Source organism: Triturus cristatus, chromosome 2_1 (assembly GCF_964204655.1).
Source record: "Triturus cristatus chromosome 2_1, aTriCri1.1, whole genome shotgun sequence".
Classification (NCBI taxonomy): domain Eukaryota; kingdom Metazoa; phylum Chordata; class Amphibia; order Caudata; family Salamandridae; genus Triturus; species Triturus cristatus.
Genome location: NC_140581.1, coordinates 1,017,390,043 through 1,017,414,973, shown reverse-complemented (window position 1 = coordinate 1,017,414,973; position 24,931 = coordinate 1,017,390,043). Strand labels below are relative to the sequence as shown.

At 40.8% G+C, this 24,931-nt stretch overlaps 1 protein-coding gene across 2 annotated transcripts in view; it reads right to left on the bottom strand.

Moving 5' to 3' along the window:
- Positions 1-24,931, bottom strand: part of LOC146866244 (prostaglandin reductase 1-like) — a 336,856-nt gene that overhangs the window by 120,310 nt on the left and 191,615 nt on the right. The gene's annotated exons all lie outside the window — the stretch shown is intronic.

Here is a 24,931-nt window from a genome sequence, read left to right as displayed (position 1 = left end):
GAACTAGGGTTGGAAATAAGTAGCACTGCTGGCAGTGGTGGCTTGCCCATTATGGTGCTCAGGCATTTCTGTACCACTTTTCTGCTTGTCAGTCTGAAAGTCGTAAGCTGTGCAGAAGTCAGTTTTCTCTTCTACTGCCTGTTGACTATATGTTTGTCTTTGACAATGTGCAGAGCTCCGCTGCCCATACATACATACATATATACATAAATACATACAGAGTTTCAGCTATCCAGGCTTTGAAGTTAAATCAATTTTTTTTCACACTGATGACACTGTTTTTTGATCATGAAGGAGAAAATGCCTTTTGCAACTTCAATTTCATATCTATTTTTTAAGGCTCATTCTGTATGGTGCAATAGTTCAAAGAGTATGACAAAAGGGCAAAGGGATTCTGTTCAGCATGGTGGATCAATTGTTAAATTGTTTTTTAAACTCTAAGCTGCTAGTGGCATGCGCTGATAGTATTTGCTGTAGAAGGCATTACTATTCAGCATTTTGTTGCATACTCAGGCCATAGGGAATACCCTACACCTTAACCCACAAAATTGAAAAATATAAACCTAGCCTCCTGACATCCAACACCACCACCCTCTACAATAACCCTCCCATAAAATTCAAATATGAAAGCAAATATCTGGCCTCCTTCCACCCACCCTCACCACCCTCTGTGTCTTATTCCAGTGTACTAGGTCACATGACTGTGAATGGTTCTGCTGCTGGTGTTTGCTTTTACTTCCGGATAGTGACACAATGGGGGTTTAGTTGAAGACATGATGGGCCGTCCTAACAGGATGACTGGAAAGTGCCTGTACCCAACCCCACTCACACTTCAGAGGGCTTTGCCTCCTGAACACACCAAAGAACCTGACACCAGGCATTCCCTGCCTTTTGTCACCCCCAGACTGTGTTGACAGAGGAAGGGGAAGACATTTCCAGAACAAGATGTGGGAGTATGACAGGGAGTCCCCCACACAAAGGCTGGCACCAGGTATAAATACTGGACCTCCGGGTGAGTGCTTGCAATGCTCAACACTCCATCCATCATCACTTTTGGTTTTGCTTTGTTCGCTCTAAGTTGGCAGGCTATGCCCAGACGTGGGTCCCTTGCTCACTTTGCCACTGGATTCAAGCTAGCCTTGCTGATGACGGCTGATTGGCCAGAAACCGGTCCTAGGATGCTTGTTTGTGGTCCAGGGAAGACATGGCTTGGCAGTTCGGGCTGGACTGTTCCCATGAGGCACAGGGCCAAACTGATTTGCATATGGTCATGTCTGAACTGGGGTGGCGGAGTGAGCTAAAGAATGATGATGGATTAAACCTAGATCAGTTGACTGGGGGTGAGTGCTCGCAATGATCAACAGTCCGTCCATCAGCCCCTTTGATTTTGCTTTGTTCACCCTAAGTTGGCAGGGTATGCCAGACGTGGGTCCCTTGCTCACTTTGCCACTGGATTCAAGCTAGCTTGGCGGATGATGGCTGATTGCCAGACACCAGTCCCAGGATGCTTGTTTCTGGTCCAGAGAAGACCTGGATTGGCAGTTCGGGCTGGACTGTTCCCATGAGGTACAGGGCCGGACTGATTTGCATATGGCCATGTCTGAACTGGGGTGGTGGAGTGTGCTAAAGAATGATGGTGGATTAAGCCCAGATCAGTTGACTGGGGGTGAGTGCTTGCAATGTTCAACACTCCGTCCATCATCCCCTTTAGTTTGGCTTTGGTCGCCCTAAGTTGGCAGGGTATGCCCAGACGTGGGTCCCTTGCTCACTTTGCCACTGGATTCAAGCTAGCATGGCTGATGACGGCTGATTGGCCAGAAACTGGTCCCAGGATGCTGATTTCTGGTCCAGGGAAGATATAGCTTGGCAGTTCGGGCTGGACTGTTCCCATGAGGCACAGGGCCAGACTAATTTGCATATGGCCATGTCTGAACTGGGGTGGCAGAGTGAGCTAAAGAATGATGAAGGATTAAACCCAGATCAGTTGACTGGGGGTGAGTGCTCGCAATGTTCAACACTCCGTCCATCATCCCCTTTGGATTTGCTTAGTACATAATAGGGCAGGGGGATTAAAACTATCTCTAAATCAGTGGTGCAGAAAGATGCTTCTTTAAGTAGTAGTCACGTTTGCAGAGTGGTGGAAAAAGGGTGCTGGGCCTCCGACCAGGGCTCAGGAATTCCGCTGCATAGGAATTAGAGGAGGTACCAAGAGGGTTTCTTGGCCCCCAAAGTCCCTCAGGAGTAAATTGGACTTCATCCCCCATCTTGTAGTCTGCCAGGGTGCGCGTTTGCAGAGTGGTGGGCAACGGGGGCGTGGCCTGCTATGAGAACTTCGCAATCCCACTGTGTGGGACTTACTGCAGGTAACAAGAGGGGTAGTTGGCCCCCAAAGACAACCTTCGGGGCCAACTACAACTCCTATTACCTCCAGGACGTCCCACACAGCAGGATTGCGAAGTTCTCATAGCAGGCCACGCCCCCGTTGCCCACCACTCTGCAAACGCGCACCCTGGCACGCTCTTGGATGGGGATTGAAGTCCCCTTCGCTGCTGGGGGTCCTTTAGGGGCCAACTAGCCTACATCTTACCTCCAGTAAGCCCCACACAGTGGGATTGCTGAGAGGTGGACAAAGGCCACGCCCCCTTTCCCCACCAATCTGCAAACGCGCCTACTGGTGTGTTCTAAGTTGGGGTATTAAGTCCCCTTCATTTCTAAGGGTCCTTGGGAGATGAAGTCCACTTGTGTCCGGAGGTCCTCAGGACACAAAAGGACCTCATCGCCCGACTAGCAGAGCGCCAAGAGGCACATTTACAGAGTGGTGTAAAAAGGGGCGTGGCCTCAGACCACCTCTCTGCAAACCAACTATGTGGCGCTTACTGGAGGTACCAGGTGGGTTAGTTGGCCCCGGGGACCCTCAGTATTCATGGGGACTTAATTTCCCATCTTACAACGCGCCAGGGGGCGCGTTTGCAGAGTGGTGCAGAGAGGGGCCGGGGCCTCCGGCGTGATGACGTCTTTTTTATTTTCTTTATTTTTTAGAAGGGGGCTGTGTGGCCCCGCTTTTTTTTTTTTTACTATTTTTGGAGCCCTGGGGACCCCATCCCCCAGTACCTGACCCTTTTTTTCTCAAAAAACAGAAAAAAACAGGAAGGGGGCACGCGGGCCCCCTCCTGAGGCCAATTGCGGCCCGGGGACCCCATCCCCCAGGGCATGGCCCCTTTTTGTATGCATATTTAAAGGGAAGGGGGCATGGCCTCTTATTTTGTTTAATACTTACAGGGAACAGGGGCCACGTGGCCCCCCTTCCCTGGGCCACTGTTGGCCCCGGGGACCCTATCCCCCGGGGCTTGGCCATTATTTATTTGATTTTTGAGGAGGGGGGCCATGTGTACCCCTCCCCAGGCCAATTTCATTCCTGGGGACCCCATCCCCTGGGGCCCACCCATTTTTTATAGAAAAAGGAGCGGCCCCCCTACAGGGGCCAGCCCGGGGACCCAATCCCCCAGGCCCAGCCCTTTGTGTTGGGGACCTTGAGGGGGGCCCCAATGCCCCAACAGTCCCTGCTGGCTCCCCACCTTCTGCGGGAGCCAGCATTGCTTTTGAGCAAGGGGAGCAGCTAACATGCAGCTCCCCTTGCTTAAAAACAATCCTGCTTTGCTTTGTTGAAGCTAGAGCAGGTTTTCCTGCTCTCGCTTCAATGAAGCAAAGCAGAGTTTGCTAGTGCAGGGCGGGAGCTGTGCTCCCATCCTGCAATAGCAAACAGCAATGTCCCGGGGGTGGGCACCCCAGGACATTGCAGGAGCTGGCCCTGGGGGGTGGCGGTCCCTAGTGCCATCAAGGGCTTCTGAAGGGGGGGCCGCGCGCTCCCCCCCCTCATTATTTTCAAAGCCCCGGGCAGGTGATGGTCCGCGGGCATTCAAATAGTTAGTGCACTGGGGAGGCGGTGGTCCCCGGGGCAGTGTGGGGGAGGGGGGGCAGGAGCCCCCCCACACTTTCATTTTTCTTTCTACCCTGCCCCCTTTTCTTCATTTTTCACTTCCTGGTTTGGAGTGTTGGCAGCCAATCAGAGTGACGCTCGTGCCCGGGAGGGTTCGCGACTCCTCCTCGGTGCTCAGATATCGATCTTTTTCTTTTTTTTAATTTCTCAGGAACTGCTGAACAGATTTACACCATTTAAACAAAAAAGTGCTTTCTGGACCAAAAGCTACCTTTTTGCCAAATTTGGGGTTATTCCGTTCAGCAGTTCAGGCTGTAGCCGTGTCTAAAGTTCCTACGGAAATTAACATGGGGAACACGGGTTTTGGGACCCCCTTTTTTCTCGGCCCCCATTTGATAAATCACCCTGAAACTTTCAAGACAGGAGTTGACCGTAGCAGGCCATTAGTTTTGAAAATATTGCAAAGATTCATCAACCGGTGCAAAAGATATATATATATATTACCTACTGGCGGTCGCCAGTAGGTAGTTATAGTTAGGACCACGTTTCCATAGGAAATCCGCAACATTCTATTTTGAATAACTTTGGCGCCGGTCGACGAATCCTCGCAAATTTTTCAAAATAGGTGGGGCGCTACGCTCCGCTCCTACCCTGAAAGTCTCGGGGGGATTCCTCAAGCGGGGGCTGAGATAAAAGGGGGGTCCCAAAACACGTTTTTCCCATGCATTTTTCCATAGGACCTTTAGACACAGCTACAGCCCGAACGGCTGAACAGAATTATTTGAAATTTGGCAGAGAGGTAGTCCTCAGGTCAAGGAAGTGCCTTTTGTAGGTTTGGTGTAAATCTGTTCAGTAGATTCTGAGAAAATAGCCTTTAAATCAATATATATATCTGTGGCAGCTTACGGTGCGCTTACCGTAAGCTTACCGTACGCGTACGGTGGCGTGCGCGAGCGCGATTTTGATTGGCTCTTAGATCTTAGTAAACATTCGAATCGGTCGAAACCAGGAAGCGGCGTCCGCCATTTTCTCTCTCGCTCTCTGAGTTGGGCAGCAAAAACGAAGCCCAAAAATGTCTAAAGAGGCAGTTTCTTGAGATCCTAACCACCCAGCATTGATATAGGGGTCCCCAAACAACCCCCAAGCCCAAAAAAAAAAAATTTTTTTTTTCGGAAAATCGGCGATTCCGCTTACCGTACGTGTACGGTAAAAAAAAATTTTTAAAAAAAATTATCCACATTCTCCCCACCCCGTGTGCAAATGGTGCCCGATGGGCACCATATGTGCATGGCATATAACAGATGAAATTAACAAAGAATACATTTCACAAAGATGCGCATAATATGTCCCCCATGTGCGCACGGTGCGCGAAGCGCATCGTGCGTACATGGCCCATCCCGCATAACGTGGGCACGCGGTGCGCGCAGCGCACCGCGTGACCACCGTGCGTGCACGGCACTAACTGCGTAAAGTGGGCGTGCGGTGCGCGAAGCGCACCGTGCGCGCACGGAACGAACTGCGGTAACTGGGCGCGCACGCCACGAATGGCGTAAAGTAACTTAGCATTTAAAAAACCTTGCAAATTCACTGAAAAAACCATAGGTTTCACACATGTTATAGTTAGCTGTACATTTCACTCGTAAAAAACCAATGAAATTCCCCCGTTATAGTTAGTGCAGGCAACTATAACTCACGCGACCGCAATCTTCTGCTGATGACATACGTGTCTTTATGAAAAAAAAATATTTGTAATATATGTGTAGCTAAAATTTAATGGAAGAAGACATGGGCAAATAAGTGTCTAAATACAGTATTAGCATCAGCAGAGGATTGCGGTCGCGTGAGTTATAGTTGCCTGCACTAACTATAATGGGGGAATTTCATTGGTTTTTTACGAGTGAAATGTACAGCTAACTATAACATGTGTGAAACCTATGGTTTTTTCAGTGAATATATATATATATATATATATATATATAATCTCCGACGAAGGTTGCTCAAAAAGCGAAGCGCCTCACAAGATGTTCTATTAAAACCTTTATTTGATCGGAAGGCAGCAGGAAATCACGGCACCCTAATCCCTGCAAAGTCTTTGATAAGCTTCATGCCAGACGCGTTTCCGGAGCAAGGCTCCCTTTCTCAATGGCAAGCTGATGAGGGAAAGAAACTGCTGCTGATACTTTACATGCCGTTTTAAATGCTCATAGTCCCGCCCCAGTGGGCGTATGCATCGAGTGCATTATGGTTAACATAGTCTTTAGTGGGTAAAATCCTTTAGTGGCAGCAGTAGTAACTCACATCTTCCAAGATATAAGATCTTTCAGATTGCTGGATGATCGTAGTGACGCATTTCTTGCTTCTTTCATGCCGTCCGATTAGGCAACACCTTTCCTGATGGTGCTCCCAACGTGAGAGTACCGGACCCACACTGTCAGCAGGGGGGCAGCTTCATGGCCAGAGCAGGCCATTATACATCCAGACGAAGGTTGCTCAAAAAGCGAAGCGCCTCACAAGATGTTCTATTAAAACCTTTATTTGATCGGAAGGCAGCAGGAAATCACGGCACCCTAATCCCTGCAAAGTCTTTGATAAGCTTCATGCCAGACGCGTTTCCGGAGCAAGGCTCCCTTTCTCAATGGCAAGCTGATGAGGGAAAGAAACAGCTGCTGATACTTTACATGCCGTTTTAAATGCTCATAGTCCCGCCCCAATGGCCTCAGAATTACAATCCTGTTCCAGCAGACGGCGCAGCTGGTTTTAAATTGCTGGAACAGGATTGTAATTCTGAGGCCCATTGGAGGGCATTTACCGGTCCCTGAAAAGGTTTTGAAATGCACGCACATCCACTGGAGGATCAAAATTAAAAGAATTATACCACAAGTTCCAGCGTGCATCAGAATGGCTTCATTAAGAACAGGCACACCGGAGACCTATATAAATAAATTATCACGCAGGGAACTGTGGGAGCTGAAAACTCGTGTGCATTCAAACTGCCTCTGAGGAAAGAGCGTGAATGCTCTGAAACGCGTCAGGCAGAGGGACAAAATAATCGGAATTGCACGCCTGTTCCTTGAATTAAAGGTTTGTGAAAATCACTGGCTGAAGGAGTGCGTTTCTTAATGCAAGGGCATTGTTTTGGGAATATATATATATATATATATATATCCACCAAAAAACGCCGAAACGCTTGAGGCCGCAACACAGCTGCAGGTAGGTCAACAAACCTTTATTCAAGCAATAAAGCAGGCAACTTCGCATCCCTTTAAATGTCCCTGGCCTGATGCATTTCGGAGCGTCTGTCTCCTTCCTCAGAGGCCGTGTGTTAAAAACCAGTTCATCACGTACGCTGCCACTCCCCTGCACATTTCAAACAATGCCTTAATTGGCATCCGGTATTCAATGTTCCACATGTATGCTTGGAGATGCAGTTCAATTAGTGCCTTTCAATGCCCTCCAGTGGGCTCTGGTTTTAGCACCATTTCAGGACAGTTCATGGCTCTCTATTGAGCCTCGGATAGGACCTTGCCAGCTTTCAATGTAAGCTCCTGCAGCGCCAACACGTAAGGCAGTTCCCCCTCGGTTGGACCCTCCACAGCTCTCGGGTTGCTGCGGCCTCAAGCGTTTCGGCGTTTTTTGGTGGATAGATATATATATATATATATATATATATATTACCTACTGGCGGTCGCCAGTAGGTAGTTATAGTTAGGACCACGTTTCCATAGGAAAACCTCAACATTCTATTTTGAATAACTTTGGCGCCGGTCGACGAATCCTCGCGAATTTCTCAAAATAGGTGGGGCGCTACGCTCCGCTCCTACCCTGAAAGTCTCGGGGGGATCCGTCAAGCGGGGGCTGAGATAAAAGGGGGGTCCCAAAACGCGTTTTTCCCATGCATTTTTCCATAGGACCTTTAGAACGAGCTACAGCCCGAACGGCTGAACAGAATTACTCGAAATTTGGCAGAGAGGTAGTCCCTAGGTCAAGGAAGTGCCTTTTGTAGGTTTGGTGTAAATCTGTTCAGTAGATTCTGAGAAAATAGCCTTTAAATCAATATATATATCTGAGCCAGCTTACGGTACGCTTACCGTACGCTTACGGTAAGCGTACGGTGGCGTGCGCGAGCGCGATTCTGATTGGCTCTTAGATCTTAGTAAACATTCGGATCGGCCGAAACCAGGAAGCGGCGGCCGCCATTTTGTGTATTTCACTCTGAAAAAAAAAGAGTGAAAACAAGGAAAGGGGGCAATGAGGAGAGTTACAGACCCCCTAACAATTGTAAGGGGGTCAAAGAAGGACAGAAAAGTACAAAAAAAACATTTATTGATTTTAAAAAAAATCACGGGGTACGCGTACGGTAAGCTGACCGTAAGCGTACGGTAAAAAAAAATAATAAATAAATGAAAATCAGATTTAAGAGTTTAGAAATTAGGGAGCTCGAAAAAGAGCTGTTGTGTTTATGGAGTCATTTTTTTAGTGGTACCTACAAGTAAGTACCGATGCAGAGTCTAAGGTTCAAGAGGAAGACTCTGTTCCCTTCATCATTGAAGTGCACACCATCTCCTCTATAAATGTCTTGCATGTCGTAACGCAAGTTGTTGTGGTAAATGGCACCCATACCATAGTCACGGAGGAAAGCAGAAACAGATTTGTTGACGTGCTTTCTTGCTTTGTCAATCTGTGGACAGAAATGATTGGACCAGTTCCATTTTTGCCTTTGGCATATGTTGGAAAACACAAAGGCAGTTTTAGGGAAAAGTGTAAACAGTTGTGCAAAGGTGTCCTTCATAAGCATTTCCAGACCTACCCCAGTCAAAGTGCCTAGGTCATTGCCACCACAGTGCACTATTATGAGGTCAGGGTGTTGGATTTGCATGAAGGATTTCACCAATGGCATCAATTGGTGCCACTTTAACCCTCTCTGACCAATCCATTTAATGTCTACATTTGGCAAAGCAAGGTCTCTCACCATATCTGTTTTCTCTGCAAACTTTTCACTCCAGAAGACATAGCTGTGCCCTACAATCCACACTGTGAACATCTTCAAAGGAGAACTGGATGCACTCAGGAGGTGTCTTTCAGTAGAATGGCAATATGAAAAGAAAGACAGTTTGGAAATGGAGGCATACATATTTTTTACAAAACAAAAAGAACTGATTGGCTGTTTCATACCATTCTAGAAAAAAAACTAGGCTGTATGTGAAAATTAATAGAAGCATGTTTTGTATTGGTACAAAAAAATGTGTAACCAAAGAACAGTACTATGGATTTGCTGTTAGGATTGAAAAGTCAAGCACTCTTGCTCTGTGGAATTGAAACATTGTGTGTCGAACTTCTGACCTAACTGCACACAGCAGTGTTCCATGAGCTGTTGCTATGGTAGCAGGCAGAAGTCAAGTTGGGGGAAGGGTACTAGGCAGAAGTCAAGTTGGGGGCAGGGTACTTTTGGAAAAGGGTTGGTTTTCAACCAATAGAAATGTGTCATTACATTTGAAAAAAAGGGGGAAGCACTGAGATTTGAAACTTACATGTATATGTGTGGAAAAATAGAGGGAAAGTTTGCCATTATCTGGTTCTGCTGAGAGGAGAGAGGTGAACACAACAGAGATCCTGGCTCTGATAATCTGCTGTTTGAGTGTCACATTTCTTTCACAACTAACTAATTTTAAAGGTGAGTTTACAGTTTGAGAGGGGATGTATGTGGTAACTTAAGAAATGAATAATAGAAATGGGAATTGTTTTTGTTGTAGTTACACATGGTGGATTCATAATGTGTCAGTCTGTAAAAGAGATTTTCACTTGGCCCGAAAAAAAAAGAGCAGTAAGTGTGCTTTCAAATTGGCAAAGAAATTTCGTTTTGGGACTAATGTGAAAACATGACTCTGTGTGCATAGAAGAATTATAGGCAGAAATTTATTGCGTCTTGCTCTGGTGATTTCACAGTTGCAGTAGATGGAAAAGAGGAGCGAATTTTTGGGGGAAGAAGCAGAGGCTTAGCACACACCCATGTGCTTGCCATGTATAGTCATGCACAGTAATTAGAAGCGAGTGGGGTTTTCAGGTTTAAGTCTGTAATGCAAATACATTCAGCATCACTAAGGCTGGTTGCTCCTGCTGGAGTGTAGGCAGTCACAGAGAATAAACACGGTGGTGGTCTGAAAAAAAAACAGCTTGGACATGTGCATTTAAATAAATTTAAAAAAAAGGTTTCAGAATGTGTCAGTCTGTAAAAGTGATTTCAAAGTGTAAAAAGAGATTTTCACTTGGCCCAAAAAAAAAAAGAGCAGTAAGTGTGCTTTCAAATTGGCAAAGAAATTTCGTTTTGGGACTAATGTGAAAACATGACTCTGTGTGCATAGAAGAATTATAGGCAGAAATTTATTGCGTCTTGCTCTGGTGATTTCACAGTTGCAGTAGATGGAAAAGAGGAGCGAATTTTTGGGGGAAGAAGCAGAGGCTTAGCACACACCCATGTGCTTGCCATGTATAGTCATGCACAGTAATTAGAAGCGAGTGAGGTTTTCAGGTTTAAGTCTGTAATGCAAATACATTCAGCATCACTAAGGCTGGTTGCCCCTGCTGGAGTGTAGGCAGTCACAGAGAATACACACGGTGGTGGTCTGAAAAAAAAACAGCTTGGACATGTGCATTTAAATAAATTTAAAAAAAAGGTTTCAGAATGTGTCAGTCTGTAAAAGTGATTTCAAAGTGTAAAAAGAGATTTTCACTTGGCCCAAAAAAAAAAAAGAGCAGTAAGTGTGCTTTCAAATTGGCAAAGAAATTTCGTTTTGGCACTAATGTGAAAACATGACTCTGTGTGCATAGAAGAATTATAGGCAGAAATTTATTGCGTCTTGCTCTGGTGATTTCACAGTTGCAGTAGATGGAAAAGAGGAGCGAATTTTTGGGGGAAGAAGCAGAGGCTTAGCACACACCCATGTGCTTGCCATGTATAGTCATGCACAGTAATTAGAAGCGAGTGGGGTTTTCAGGTTTAAGTCTGTAATGCAAATACATTCAGCATCACTAAGGCTGGTTGCCCCTGCTGGAGTGTAGGCAGTCACAGAGAATACACACGGTGGTGGTCTGAAAAAAAAACAGCTTGGACATGTGCATTTAAATAAATTTTAAAAAAAGGTTTCAGAATGTGTCAGTCTGTAAAAGTGATTTCAAAGTGTAAAAAGAGATTTTCACTTGGCCCAAAAAAAAAAGAGCAGTAAGTGTGCTTTCAAATTGGCAAAGAAATTTCGTTTTGGGACTAATGTGAAAACATGACTCTGTGTGCATAGAAGAATTATAGGCAGAAATTTATTGCGTCTTGCTCTGGTGATTTCACAGTTGCAGTAGATGGAAAAGAGGAGCGAATTTTTGGGGGAAGAAGCAGAGGCTTAGCACACACCCATGTGCTTGCCATGTATAGTCATGCACAGTAATTAGAAGCGAGTGGGGTTTTCAGGTTTAAGTCTGTAATGCAAATACATTCAGCATCACTAAGGCTGGTTGCCCCTGCTGGAGTGTAGGCAGTCACAGAGAATACACACGGTGGTGGTCTGAAAAAAAAACAGCTTGGACATGTGCATTTAAATAAATTTAAAAAAAAGGTTTCAGAATGTGTCAGTCTGTAAAAGTGATTTCAAAGTGTAAAAAGAGATTTTCACTTGGCCCAAAAAAAAAAAGAGCAGTAAGTGTGCTTTCAAATTGGCAAAGAAATTTCGTTTTGGGACTAATGTGAAAACATGACTCTGTGTGCATAGAAGAATTATAGGCAGAAATTTATTGCGTCTTGCTCTGGTGATTTCACAGTTGCAGTAGATGGAAAAGAGGAGCGAATTTTTGGGGGAAGAAGCAGAGGCTTAGCACACACCCATGTGCTTGCCATGTATAGTCATGCACAGTAATTAGAAGCGAGTGGGGTTTTCAGGTTTAAGTCTGTAATGCAAATACATTCAGCATCACTAAGGCTGGTTGCCCCTGCTGGAGTGTAGGCAGTCACAGAGAATACACACGGTGGTGGTCTGAAAAAAAAAAAAACAGCTTGGACATGTGCATTTAAATAAATTTAAAAAAAAGGTTTCAGAATGTGTCAGTCTGTAAAAGTGATTTCAAAGTGTAAAAAGAGATTTTCACTTGGCCCGAAAAAAAAAAGAGCAGTAAGTGTGCTTTCAAATTGGCAAAGAAATTTCGTTTTGGCACTAATGTGAAAACATGACTGTGTGCATAGAAGAATTATAGGCAGAAATTTATTGCGTCTTGCTCTGGTGATTTCACAGTTGCAGTAGATGGAAAAGAGGAGCGAATTTTTGGGGGAAGAAGCAGAGGCTTAGCACACACCCATGTGCTTGCCATGTATAGTCATGCACAGTAATTAGAAGCGAGTGGGGTTTTCAGGTTTAAGTCTGTAATGCAAATACATTCAGCATCACTAAGGCTGGTTGCCCCTGCTGGAGTGTAGGCAGTCACAGAGAATACACACGGTGGTGGTCTGAAAAAAAAAAACAGCTTGGACATGTGCATTTAAATAAATTTTAAAAAAAGAGCAGTTTGTGTGCATTCAAAATGGCAAAGAAATTTCGTTTTGTGACTATTGTGAAAAGAAATGTAGTAATATATTTAAATACAATAAAGGATTTTTTTTTTAGTTTTTTTCAGGTATTGCTGAAGAACAGTGAACAAAATTTAAGATGCCTACAAAATCTCGAGTTCAAAAAACGCTAAAAAAAAAACTATATTTGAAGACAACTGGAGGACCAAAGTTAGTAGAAGATGCTGATGTTGGGAAAAAGAAAAAATCTTCTGGTAAGCAAAAAAAACAATTCCTAAACAAAATATTCAAAACAAACAAAAATGTACAAAATGTCTGTTCTCGGAAAAATGTAACAAAACCTACAGAACAGCAAAAAATTGAGGATTTAGTTAATGCAAATATACCTTCTGCAATTGAAAAGTTTAACATAAACAGAAAAACAGCATTTAAAGAGATACGTAGAAAAATGTTTCAGAGAAGAGTTATGTCCAATTTGATAAAGGATATAAAGAAATATAAGCAAAAGGCTAAATATTACAAGAGAAAAAAAGAAATTGAAGCCATTGCAGCAAAAGCATTAGAATTAAAAAGGAAACTATTCATATTAATTTTGAATAGGATGCGTACATTAGATAAAATGGTTAATGTACTGAAATCACAAAGCAAAAGCAAAAGAGTAGTGAACAGAACAAACTTTTGTAAAGTGTTTTTAGGAAAGTGGATGCATAGTTCAAGTAGTGAACCTTTTTTTAATGAAGAAAGCTATTTTCAAAGTAATAGTTTGCTGCATGCAGTTGACACCAGAGGTCGTTCATACGAAGTAAAAAATGGTTGCATAATGGAGAAGGAGATAATGGTTCCAAGAGATGAGGTACAAGTGATGGCAGATGAGGCAATGGGGAGACGTCCTAAAGCCCCAGTTTACACTTGGAATTGTAGTAGTATTTGCACTGTGCGTCAGGAATCTATTGACAGATTTCGAGAGTTTCTAAGAGAATATAGTAAAAAAAGTGTAAAACAAAAGATTAAGGTGCTTCAAAGTCTGGATCCATGCAGAGTGAGAGAGAATACTGGTTTGCAGGGTCATTCTCTTGCTTGTCTATCTAGAAAAGTGTGCAATAGTGTTTTCCATCATTTTAGGATGCTGGCTGTTCATCATACTGAAATGAGAAAGTTTGTGAGACGGTTGTATTTTGCCAAAAGTCCAGCAATACAGTTAAATGAATTGAATAGGGCTCTGTTCCGAGGAACGGTATCAGATGTAGAGAAGGTTGTTGATGAAATTCAGTTTTGTTACTTTGGTCCTGAACAAAACAGTGCAGAGAAGGACACAGTAAATGAGGCAGAAGTGGAAGAGAATGTAGAACCTTGTGTAAGTAAGACATTTAATGATCACATAACAAAATTTGCAATAGTCTCTAATGAAAGACCAAATGTTACTTGTATTTGTTGCCGCAGAACTCATTATAGAAAACAAACTAGGAATGTTGATCTCTACAGAAAGAGTGAAAATGAAGATAATTATAAGTGGATGGATTTTGCCACATATATATTTCTTGAAAATTGTTTTGAATTGGGTGAAGATCAGCGTATTTGTAAATACTGCTACAACAAGTTAGAGGAAAATAGAATGCCGACCAGAGCTGTACATAATAATTTAGAATTGGATGCTATTCCTGCTGAACTTTCTGAATTAAATACATATGAGTCTATACTCATTCAATGTGTTCATCCGTTCCAGACCATAGTACGTATGGAGCCCAAAACTGGTAAATTACCTCCTTCAGATTTACTGAGAGGTTTAAAAGGTAGAGTGGTGTATTTGCCCTTGGATTTGAAAAAAAATATGGAACCTATTGATGCAGATACTTTGGAAACTGAACCATTAATTATTCTGGTTAATGGTGTCCCTACAAAGAATAAGAAGATTTGGCAGGAGCTGGTAGATGTGCGGAAAGTACAAAGAGCAAATTTGTATTTGAAAAAAAATAACAAATGGTATGAATCAATTTATATAGAAGAAGAAGAAGAAGAAGAAGATTTACAAGGAGACACAGAAACACCAACTGGACAAATTGAAAAAGTGGACAAGTCAAAGGAAGAAGAAATTTATGAACATTTTAGCATACATCCTCTCCATTCGAAAGAAGTTATGGGAGACAATATTGATCTCTTTCAGATGAAGAAAGCAAAAGGAAATCCCGTGAGTGTATGGGAGGAGAGCTTGGAAGCTCGATGTTTTCCCCAGCTGTTTCCTAAAGGAAAAGGAGGACGATACGATGAACGTCCGGAACAGATTCCAGCTTCTGAGTATCGGACTACAAGACTATATGCTGAAGATCCCAGATTTCGACAAAGTATCCCTTATTTGTTCCATCTTTTATTTGAAAGCGACTTGTCTGCACTGTCTTATGCAGTAAATCACATTTTAAAAAGTGGAGTACATTTACAAAATGTGTCTGCTAAGGATTTTATGGAGAAAGTGCAGCACCGAGATGATCATTTGGAAACACAACTGATCAATCTGATGGCTTGTCAGCGTGGGACAAATGAATATTGGTACCGACGCCATGGTGAACTAAAATGCATGTTACACAATTTAGGAACACCAACATGGTTCCTTACCCTAAGCTGCGCCGAGTACGCTTGGGATGATTTACTGGATTTTCTACGAGAGGCCAATTCAAACATTGAAAACATCGAATACAAGACAGCAGGAGAACTGTGCTCATTGGATCCGGTTAATGTTTGCAGATATTTCAATCATAGATTTGAGGCTATGATGTCCTTCATCTGCAATAAAAAAAATCCACCCCTTGGAGAAGTAGTGGATTTCTTTTGGAGAAAAGAGTACCAGGCAAGAGGTGCTCCTCATATTCATATGCTGCTGTGGATCAAGGATGCCCCAAAGTTTGGAACAGATACTGATGAAGCAGTGTTATCTTACATTGAAGAATATGCAACATGTGCTATACCTAAAAGCACAGAAGAGAACAAGTTAAAGGAGCAAGTTCTACGTTTCCAAAGTCATCGGTGTGGAAAATACTGTCGACGGAAATACAAGAGCAAAGAAAAATACTACACTAAATGTCGATTTGGATTTCCTAGACCTGTTCTTACAAATGGAAGAGTCAACAGTTTTATGTCAGCTGTGAGACATACTATCACAAGAAAATCACCTAAGAATACCTACAACCTTAAAAGAAAAGAAGAATCAAAAAATATAAATGACTACAACCCAGTCATTTTATCCATGTGGAACGCTAACATGGATATACAGTATGTTGCTGACAATTCCATTGCTGTTGCTCGATATGTAACGTCTTACATTACGAAATCAGAAAAAACAGAATTGAAGGAAATGTGGGAAGAGATTTCTCACGAGAAGACTGTCAGTAAGAAGCTGTACAGTTTCAGTTTGAAGATGTTATCGCATCGAGAAATTGGATCCTACGAATGTTCAGATAGGTTATCTTCTGCAAGTCTCTACTCGAAGTCAAGAAGAATAATTTGGGCAAGTTTAGGCCTTGCAGCAATGAGAAATCGGGTACTGAAATCTGTTGGAGAAATTGAATATTTGGCTGAGAATGACCCAGAAAGTACAGACATATTGAAAACAAACATGTTGGACACATATTATCCCAAGAGAAGTCATCATCTGGAGAACATGTGTCTCTATGAAGTGTTGCAGAACTACATTTATTCACGGAAAGCTGCAGAAGACATCAACAGTGGAAAATATAAAGTTGTTGGTGAAGAAGGATGTTTGGTGAAGCAAACCAAAGGAAGTTTGATAAATCACCGGAAGCTGAGTTGCGACACTACCGACAAGAAAGAATTTTACTACTTGGCTCTTTTACAGTTGTTTAAACCATGGCGTACAGAGGATGAACTACTGGGAGAATTCCAGAGCTATGAAGATTCTTTTAATGCTTGCAAAGACAGCATACAATGCAGTACATTCTCAACTTATCTGCAAATGTTAAATGAAGAAATTGAACAGGAAACTACAATTGCAGCAGAAATAGCTAGAGACAGTTCTCAGGACAGCCAAAGTTCAGGAACATACAGTCAAGATCCCCTAGGACAACCAATCGTTGAAAATGAAGCATCAATAGCCATGAATGAAGTGGAAACGGCTATGAATCAAGCTCAAGAAGAATTTATAGACTTAGAAAATTTGGAAAGACAACTGAATCAAGAGCAGCAACAAATTTATGAAGAGATCAAAAACAAAATTGATCACGGATTTCTACATATCAAAAAAGAGTGCTCATGCACATCATTTCATCCAATCAGGATGTATGTAAGCGGACAAGCTGGCACTGGAAAAAGTTTCCTAATTAAAGTCATCAGAAGCTACCTAAAGCAAAAAACGGATTCTACTTTGTCTTGTGTGGTTACTGCTCCAACTGGGTTAGCAGCATATAACATAAAAGGAATCACCTTACATCGTTTGCTAATGTTACCAGTGGAGCATGAGAACAAAATACAATTCAACAAGCTAACTGGAGAAGCATCCTTGGAAGTGTCAAGAGTATTGAAGAAGATGCAAGTTCTCATTATTGATGAGGTGAGCATGGTATCAAACTTAATGCTTGCCTTTGTGCATTTAAGAATGCAGCAAATTTTGAAGACAGACTATGACGTGTTATTTGGTGGAAAACACGTCATAGTTTTTGGGGATCTTTTGCAACTTACTCCAGTTAAAGGACAACCAGTGTTTAATACTGTGACACATGAAGACACGAAGAAGTCATTGGGAAGCATTGGAAATACAAATATTTGGTCCTTCTTTGAGTACAAGGAACTTACAACTAATATGAGGCAAGCAAACGATGAAGAATATGGAAGTATTCTGAAAGATATCAGAATTGGACTACTCACAGAAGTTGGCAAAAAAGCATTACAGAGTCGGCTGTTACATAACTTATTTCCAAAGGAAGAAATAGTTGCAGAGAAAATATACAAGAATATTGCAGAAAACAAAAGTGTCATCTGCTTAATGCCAACTCTACGTGAATGCTCAATATTTAATGAGGAGCTTTTGAAATTGGAAAATGAAGACATCAGGAAATTGGAAGCAGTGGACAAAATTGAGGATGGAAGAATTACTGTCACAGTAACAGGCAAACTGAAAAATAAATTGGACTCACTAGAGAAGAATATCTCCAAAACAGCAGGATTAGAAAAAAATCTATATGTTTGCATGAACTGTAGAGTGTTTTTAAGGAGAAATTTGGATGTTGAAAAAGGCTTAGTGAATGGAGCGATGGGAAGAGTTGTGGGTTTTATTAATTATCAGAAAAAAGATGGAATTGAATGTTTAAAAATAAAATTTGATCAGATAGAGGAAGTTAAAGACATTTGTCGTTGTTCAGTTCGTTTCATGCTTGTGAAAGACTTATATGTACGTAGGAAGCAGTTTCCGTTTTCACTAGCATATGCTGTAACTATCCACAAGTCTCAAGGATTGACTGTAGATTGTGCATTTGTGAACATTGGTTCAACTGTGTTCAAAGAAGGTATGGCATATGTAGCTTTGTCACGAGTCAAAACATTATCAGGTTTATTCATGATTGACTTTGATGATTCAAAAGTTAGTGCTGATACAAACTGTGTAAAGGAGTATAATAGATTAAGAAGAAGCTATGCTCCTCATTTAGGTCAGTATCCTGTGTTGGAGAAACGTGTAGTTTCTCGTAAAAGGAGAAATGAGAATATCTGTAATGAAGATGTAGAGAAGAGGAAAAAAAAGAGGAGTGATGTAATTGCAAGCAAAAAGAATAAGGAAAATGAAGAACAGGTTGTAGGATGTCATTTTGAAAATAGCTCTGGTGTCAACTGCTACGCTAATGTAGTGCTGAATGTTGCATTTTATCTGGAAAGTTTGCAAGAGCAGATAATAGTAAATCAGGGAAAAAGATTCTGTTCAGAGCTCAGTCTCCTTTTTCAAAAGCTGAGTAAAGATAAAACTCAAATAGAAAGTGCTACTGACATTAGAAAACTTTTAGATGTATGTTCAGGACGAACACAGTTTTCTCAAAATGAACAGCAAGATGCACACAAATTTTTGATGTATTTTCTTCAGGTAGTGGAAGAAGAAGGAGTTCCCATTGACATTTTTTTTGGTCTCTCTTATAAATGGGAACATAGTTGTGAAAATTGTTATAATATATGTGGCTCTATTGTTGATAATGAAAGGTTTATTTATTTGACATTGCCAGAGAGTAAAACAGTCACTTTTGCAAAATTAGTTAAAGATGCTAATCATAGCATGAAATGTGGTGAGTGTAATTCTGACATGTTTTCAACATTAATTTTAAGGGAATACGGACAGTATGTAATTTTAATGATGCAACGATGTAGAGCTGATGGTTCAAAATTGGATACTTTAATAAAGAAGTTTACAGGACAGCAATTATCAATTTCAGGAAAAACTTTTGTAACTGTTGCAATAATTTTCCATGATGGACCTACTGTTACTTCTGGACATTACACAGTTTATCTTAAATGTGAAAAAGGCTGGACACTGTGTAATGATTCCCAATTGATTTTCAAACAACGTTTGCCTTTTGATTTAGCAAATTCCTATCTAATCTTCCTGAAACCTAAATTTTAGAGAGACTTGGCAAGATCTGGACAAAATAATTTTACCATTTTACTGGATTACCATTGCAATTTTGTAGAAAAAATATTTTTTAAAATTATCATTTGGCCTAAAGGAAAGATAACCAATTGTAATGTGGACTTTTTAAATTTTTAATGCAATTTTGAAAAACCAATAATTTAGAGATAATCGGTAACTTCTGCACATTTTAAATTTTGGAATGCTATTGGACTGCCATTGGAAATTTTTACAAAAATGATTTAAAAAATTACTATTTGGCCATGTGGAAAAGTAAGCAATTCTATTGTGGACTAAATAAATTATTCAAAAAATTTTCGTGAACCAAAATGTTACAGAGAATCGGTGAGATCTGGACAGATTAAACTTTAGAATTTTAATGGTTTTCCCTTGGAAATTTATTCCAGGGAAAAAAAATAAATACTATTTGGCCTAAAGGAAATAAAATCAGATGTATTTTGGAGTTATTTGAGATATAATATTGTGATTATACTCCTGAAACAAAAATATCAGACGGTATTTTAAAGAAAAAAGTATTGTTTTTAGATGATATTTTTTTAGAATAATATGCATTTCTGTAATGATAAGTTTAAGTGAGAAGAGATTCTGGGCTTTTTTAATACAATCTTTGAGATTGTTATTTTTTTTTGCCCGCTGTAAAATGATGAATGCAATTGCTTTCACAATTTATAGTGAAATGCAATATATTCTGAAAACAGCAAAAATAAGGCAAAAATATTTTTTGGTAAAAAATGTAAATGTGTACTGTATTATAAAATGGTTTAAAAATATTAATACTTTTTTCTTTTTTTTCAGATCGATATAGAAAATTTTCGTAAACTACAACCATTTTAAAAACTATTTTTTAAAAAAACAAATGAATAAATATTTTTTTGAGTGAGTATGGTAAGTCAATAGTAATAATTGTAGTCTCTCAAGGACCTTGTAATGTGATAAATGATTTTTAGTGTTTTTTTTAAAAAATAAAAAAAAAGGTACGCTTACCGTACGCGTACGGTAAAAAAAAAAAAAAAAAGTTTTTAAAAACATATGTAAAAAAAAGATGAAAGATAAGGTTGGCTCTTAAAAGAACCGTTGTGTTCATGCAGGGACAGAGGAAAGGAACCATGGGAAAATCATTCAAAGCTACAAATGTGCTGATCTATTTTGTTGTTCACTAGGGAAACACTGGTCTCCCTATAACAAATTAGAGCTTTACAAAATGTGCAATGAATATCAACCTTCCGAAATCGAAGGTTCATTTCCAGAGGGCCAGCAAAAGGAGATTCTCCCCCCACAGATGAAGGGCTCACCTGACCTGCAGAAGAAGGAGTAAGCTCTGCAGATGATGGTCCAGGCTGAGCTGCTGTGGATGTACTGGCTCGTCTTTCTGAAGAGTTACCTCCAAAAAGATGAGCATGTGTCCTTTTGTGTACATCCTTGAGGTGCCTCATCATGGTGTGATTCCCAAAGGAATACTTCCTGTCAGGATTACCTCTAGAAAGTACACGCTGACACAGCTTGCAAGTAACTAAGGGTGCATTCACCTTTTGCTGGCCTTCAGGAAAAGTAAAATAATCCCATACATAAGAGGGCTTTACTTTCCTCGCTCTCTGCCTCAAGACAGTGCTGCTGGTGCTAGCCTCACTCTCAGAAGAGCTCTGCTGTTCTGCCATCGTATCCCAAAGACAAACCAGCTCCTTCTCCCAAGGGATCACAAGCAGAAATGAGGGGAATGGGTGTGGTGTAGGAGAGTTCTAGAACTGAAAGTAGTTTCAACCAATCAAAAGTTGTGTTTCATGATCACATGACCTACCGTACGCTTACGTTACGCTTACGGTACGCTTACGGCAAAAAGTACGCATGCGCGTAAAAAAGACACGCGCTTCCGCGCATGCGCATAACAGTCACTCCCCGGCACTTCCGCGTAACGTGCGCGTGTGGCGTAAGCGCGCACGCGTCCCACGCGCAGTACGCGCGGCTACGCAAAGTACGTAACTATACGCAAGCAGCGTAGATAGATTACGGACGTTGCGTAAACCGTACGCTTACCGTGAGCTTACGGTACGCGTACTATAAAAAAAAAAAAAAAAAAAAAAAAAAAAAAAAATCTGGAAATAAATTTTACATGTTTATTTTAAAAAATATATATAAAAAAAATATTTAAGGATTTTAAAAATTTAACCATAGTCTTTATAAAAGGTTAGAACATTAAATTAAAAATATGTTTAAAAAAATAGAAAAAAAAAAAAAATAGCATTTAAAAAACCTTGCAAATTCACTGAAAAAAACATGGGTTTCACACACGTTATAGTTAGGAATTAGCATTTAAAAAAACTTGCAAATTCACTGAAAAAACCATGGGTTTCACACACGTTATAGTTAGGAATTAGCATTTAAAAAACCTTAGAAATTCACTGAAAAAACCATAGGTTTCACACACGTTATAGTTAGGAATTAGCATTTAAAAAACCTTAGAAATTCAGTGAAAAAACCATAGGTTTCACACATGTTATAGTTAGCTGGACATTTTACTCGTAAAAAACCAATGAAATTGCCCCGTTATAGTTAGTTCAGCTAACTATAACTCGCGCGCCCGCAATGCACTGCTGATGACGTCACATATTACATCACTCATGACATGGTCAGTGACATCACTCATGACATCACTGATGACATCTCAAATGACATCACTGATGACTTCACTGATGACATCATCCAGTGAATGTGTGTTTTTCTGAAAATTAAATATGTTTTATATATGTATATCTCAAGGTCGATGGAAGAATAAATGGGTATATAAGTGTGTAAATGGTTGTTTTTTTTTTGAAAAATTGATTGTGTAACTGACTGTTTAAGTGTATCATAGTGAATACATGGTTTAGTGAGTAATGTTTAAACATATAAATATCTGTGACAGTCTCTCACTTTGTGTATAAGTGGCTGCATGGGTTGGTGAGTAGCTACATGGGTGTCTATATAGGTTATTAGTTGTTTTTTTGAGTATCAGTCTGAGTGTCTGCATGGTTCGGTGGGGGGTATTACGTAGTGCATAGGTGCATGAATGAGTGACTCACTGTTTGTATGTGTTGAACACAGCATGTGTGCAGGACTGTATGGGTGGATGAGTGTGTGTATGGGTGTGTTAGTGAGTGAATGACTGTCTCAATAGTGTCTTCAGGAGTAACTACATATGTTTTAAACTAGTATATGTGACTATTGGTGTATATATGTGAGTATATGTGAGAGGGAGAGATTGAAAGAGTTCCTGTATGAATAAGTATGTTTCTATAAGTGATTGTTTAAAAGACTAAGTATGTGTAAGTTTCCGTAGAAGTAAGTGTGGTGGTGTGTGTATAACTGTATATGCAGGTGAATGTATGTTTGATTCTTTATTAGCATGAGTGACTATGTGTGTGAGTAACTCTATGGATGAGTGGCATTGTGTAACAGGATGTATAGGTGTATGAGTACATATGATGAGTGAGTACATGTATGAGTGACTGTATAGGACTGTTGGTGAATGAGTGGATGTGTATGTGGATCTTAGAATTACTGAAGAGGTTGTTGTAACTGGTATTGGTATGTCCATTGTTTTGAAAATTTTAGTCTCTATTTTTGAATGTGTGTATCAAAGGTTATATTAGGGTGAGAGGAGGTCTGCCACTCTATCACAAGGATTATGTCATCAGTGATGTCATCAGTGATGTCATTTGAGATGTCATCAGTGATGTCATGAGTGATGTCACTGACCATGTCATGAGTGATGTAATATGTGACGTCATCAGCAGTGCATTGCGGGCGCGCGAGTTATAGTTAGCTGAACTAACTATAACGGGGCAATTTCATTGGTTTTTTACGAGTAAAATGTCCAGCTAACTATAACATGTGTGAAACCTATGGTTTTTTCACTGAATATATATATATATATATATATATATATATATATATATATATATATATATATATATATATATATATATATATATATATATATATATATATATATACGTATGTATATCTTGCCACACATTCCCCAGAGGGGAATTCTCACCGGACTCACAGCTCCATGCTTCTTTAACAAAAATTGATTCAATAGAACCACTCTATGTAGTTCAAGGGTGTTTGTTCATAGCTTGCCAACACACCTCAATGTGTTTCAGTCCCCGCCGACACTTTGTTTACGGGGAGAACATTGTTATGTTAATGGATGCCTGCATGGTAAAGGCTGTTTCCAATTTTATTAATTAAAATGTACTCTATTTTTTAAATTCGTCTGGAATTTTCATTGTGTGATGGTTACACTTTAATACTGTTTATGTGCTGCCTAAATAAAACACATTATCTCTAAATTAAGCCCGACTGCTTTTGTGTCAAATTACCAGACCATTAAGCAACAGTTAATTTCGAGATTTTTGTGGTTCATCCAGACAAGGATTGAGGTTGTTGCCTGAGTTTGGCTTTCAGCCCCCTCAAACAATAATTAAACATCTTTCAGTTGCCCACTGTTGTGATGTCTATGCAGTGAATAATCGGATTCTAATAGTTATTCACAATAGTGGATTGTTCTTACTAACAAACTACTTCATGCATAATAGTAACCTCTAACTCTTTAATAAAATCTAGATTCTTCTAACACTTGCAGAATCATCAATTTTAGACTCAAATTGTGAACAAATATTCCAATGGCGCTGATGTAGAAGGGCAACTTCAGTGAAGCCCTTTTTGTAAAACAAATGTGAATGGAATAAAGAGTATATGTTGAGAAATTAAAGAAGCAACAGTAATCCCAGGTGAGAATAGGTAGTTAATCATTCAGCAATAAAGTATTCTTCACATCACAATGTATTTGATAAAAAAGTGTGAATGGGCCTCCAAAAAAGAGGAGGTACTAAAATGCATATAATGTCACACAATTAAATTCATGGGGATGGCTTAAAACGGGGAGTAAAGAAGATTAGCCAGTGAACAATTATAATTTCCAAACAAGTGAAGCTAAATCTGAATTTGAAACCATAGTTTATAATATGTGCCCTCATACTGGGTGTAAGCATCCCATTTTTTGCACAATAGGAACTGAGAACTGGAGCAAACAACCAACACAAATTATCATCTGGGCAGCTGTTAATTAGTTGTCCAACAGGGGAATAGCCCACAAACAAGTCAGTCATTACTTTTCAATATTGAAAAAACCTGCAAATTTATTCAGCAGAGACAGAAAGAGCGTACCAAGCTAGTGTAACCCTCGTGTATCTGAACGGGGGCTTCCTAGGTATTGCCGTGGCTGCCTGCGCCCTATTTGGGTTGCGTCGGGGGCCGGCTCAGTCAGCACCTACCCTCTGCCAGCGGCTGCTCTTTCTGTCTCTGCTGACTAGGTCACTGTACCCCGCAGCCCCGTACCTCTCTTTACCTTCCCAAGACGTAGGTTACCTTTCCAATCTCTGGCACCCTCGTCTTCACCGTGCACAACCTTTCACTCTAATTTGGTCCTGATGAAACGCCACTGACCCGCTCGGGCATATTAGGCGTGAAACATGTCGACCTTTTATTAAAGTCACATTAGCACCTTGCGCTTATTAGTGACCCTGTGACCTTTTGGTCTTTTTACTTTGCCAGGGGCCCCATAATATTAAAACGTACTTTCTGGACACCCCTAGGCATTTTTATTCACACACCCTGCACGCACGCAATCACTTACCTCTCGGATCCACCATTATTGTTTTTTTGCCCACATACCCGCATTCACCTTAGGGCTTTTCTCTTTAAAAGACCTCCGATAAAGAGACCCTTCGGGGGACCGTCGGGCATTGCAGCGCCGGCCCGACGAGGAGCAACAACAAGC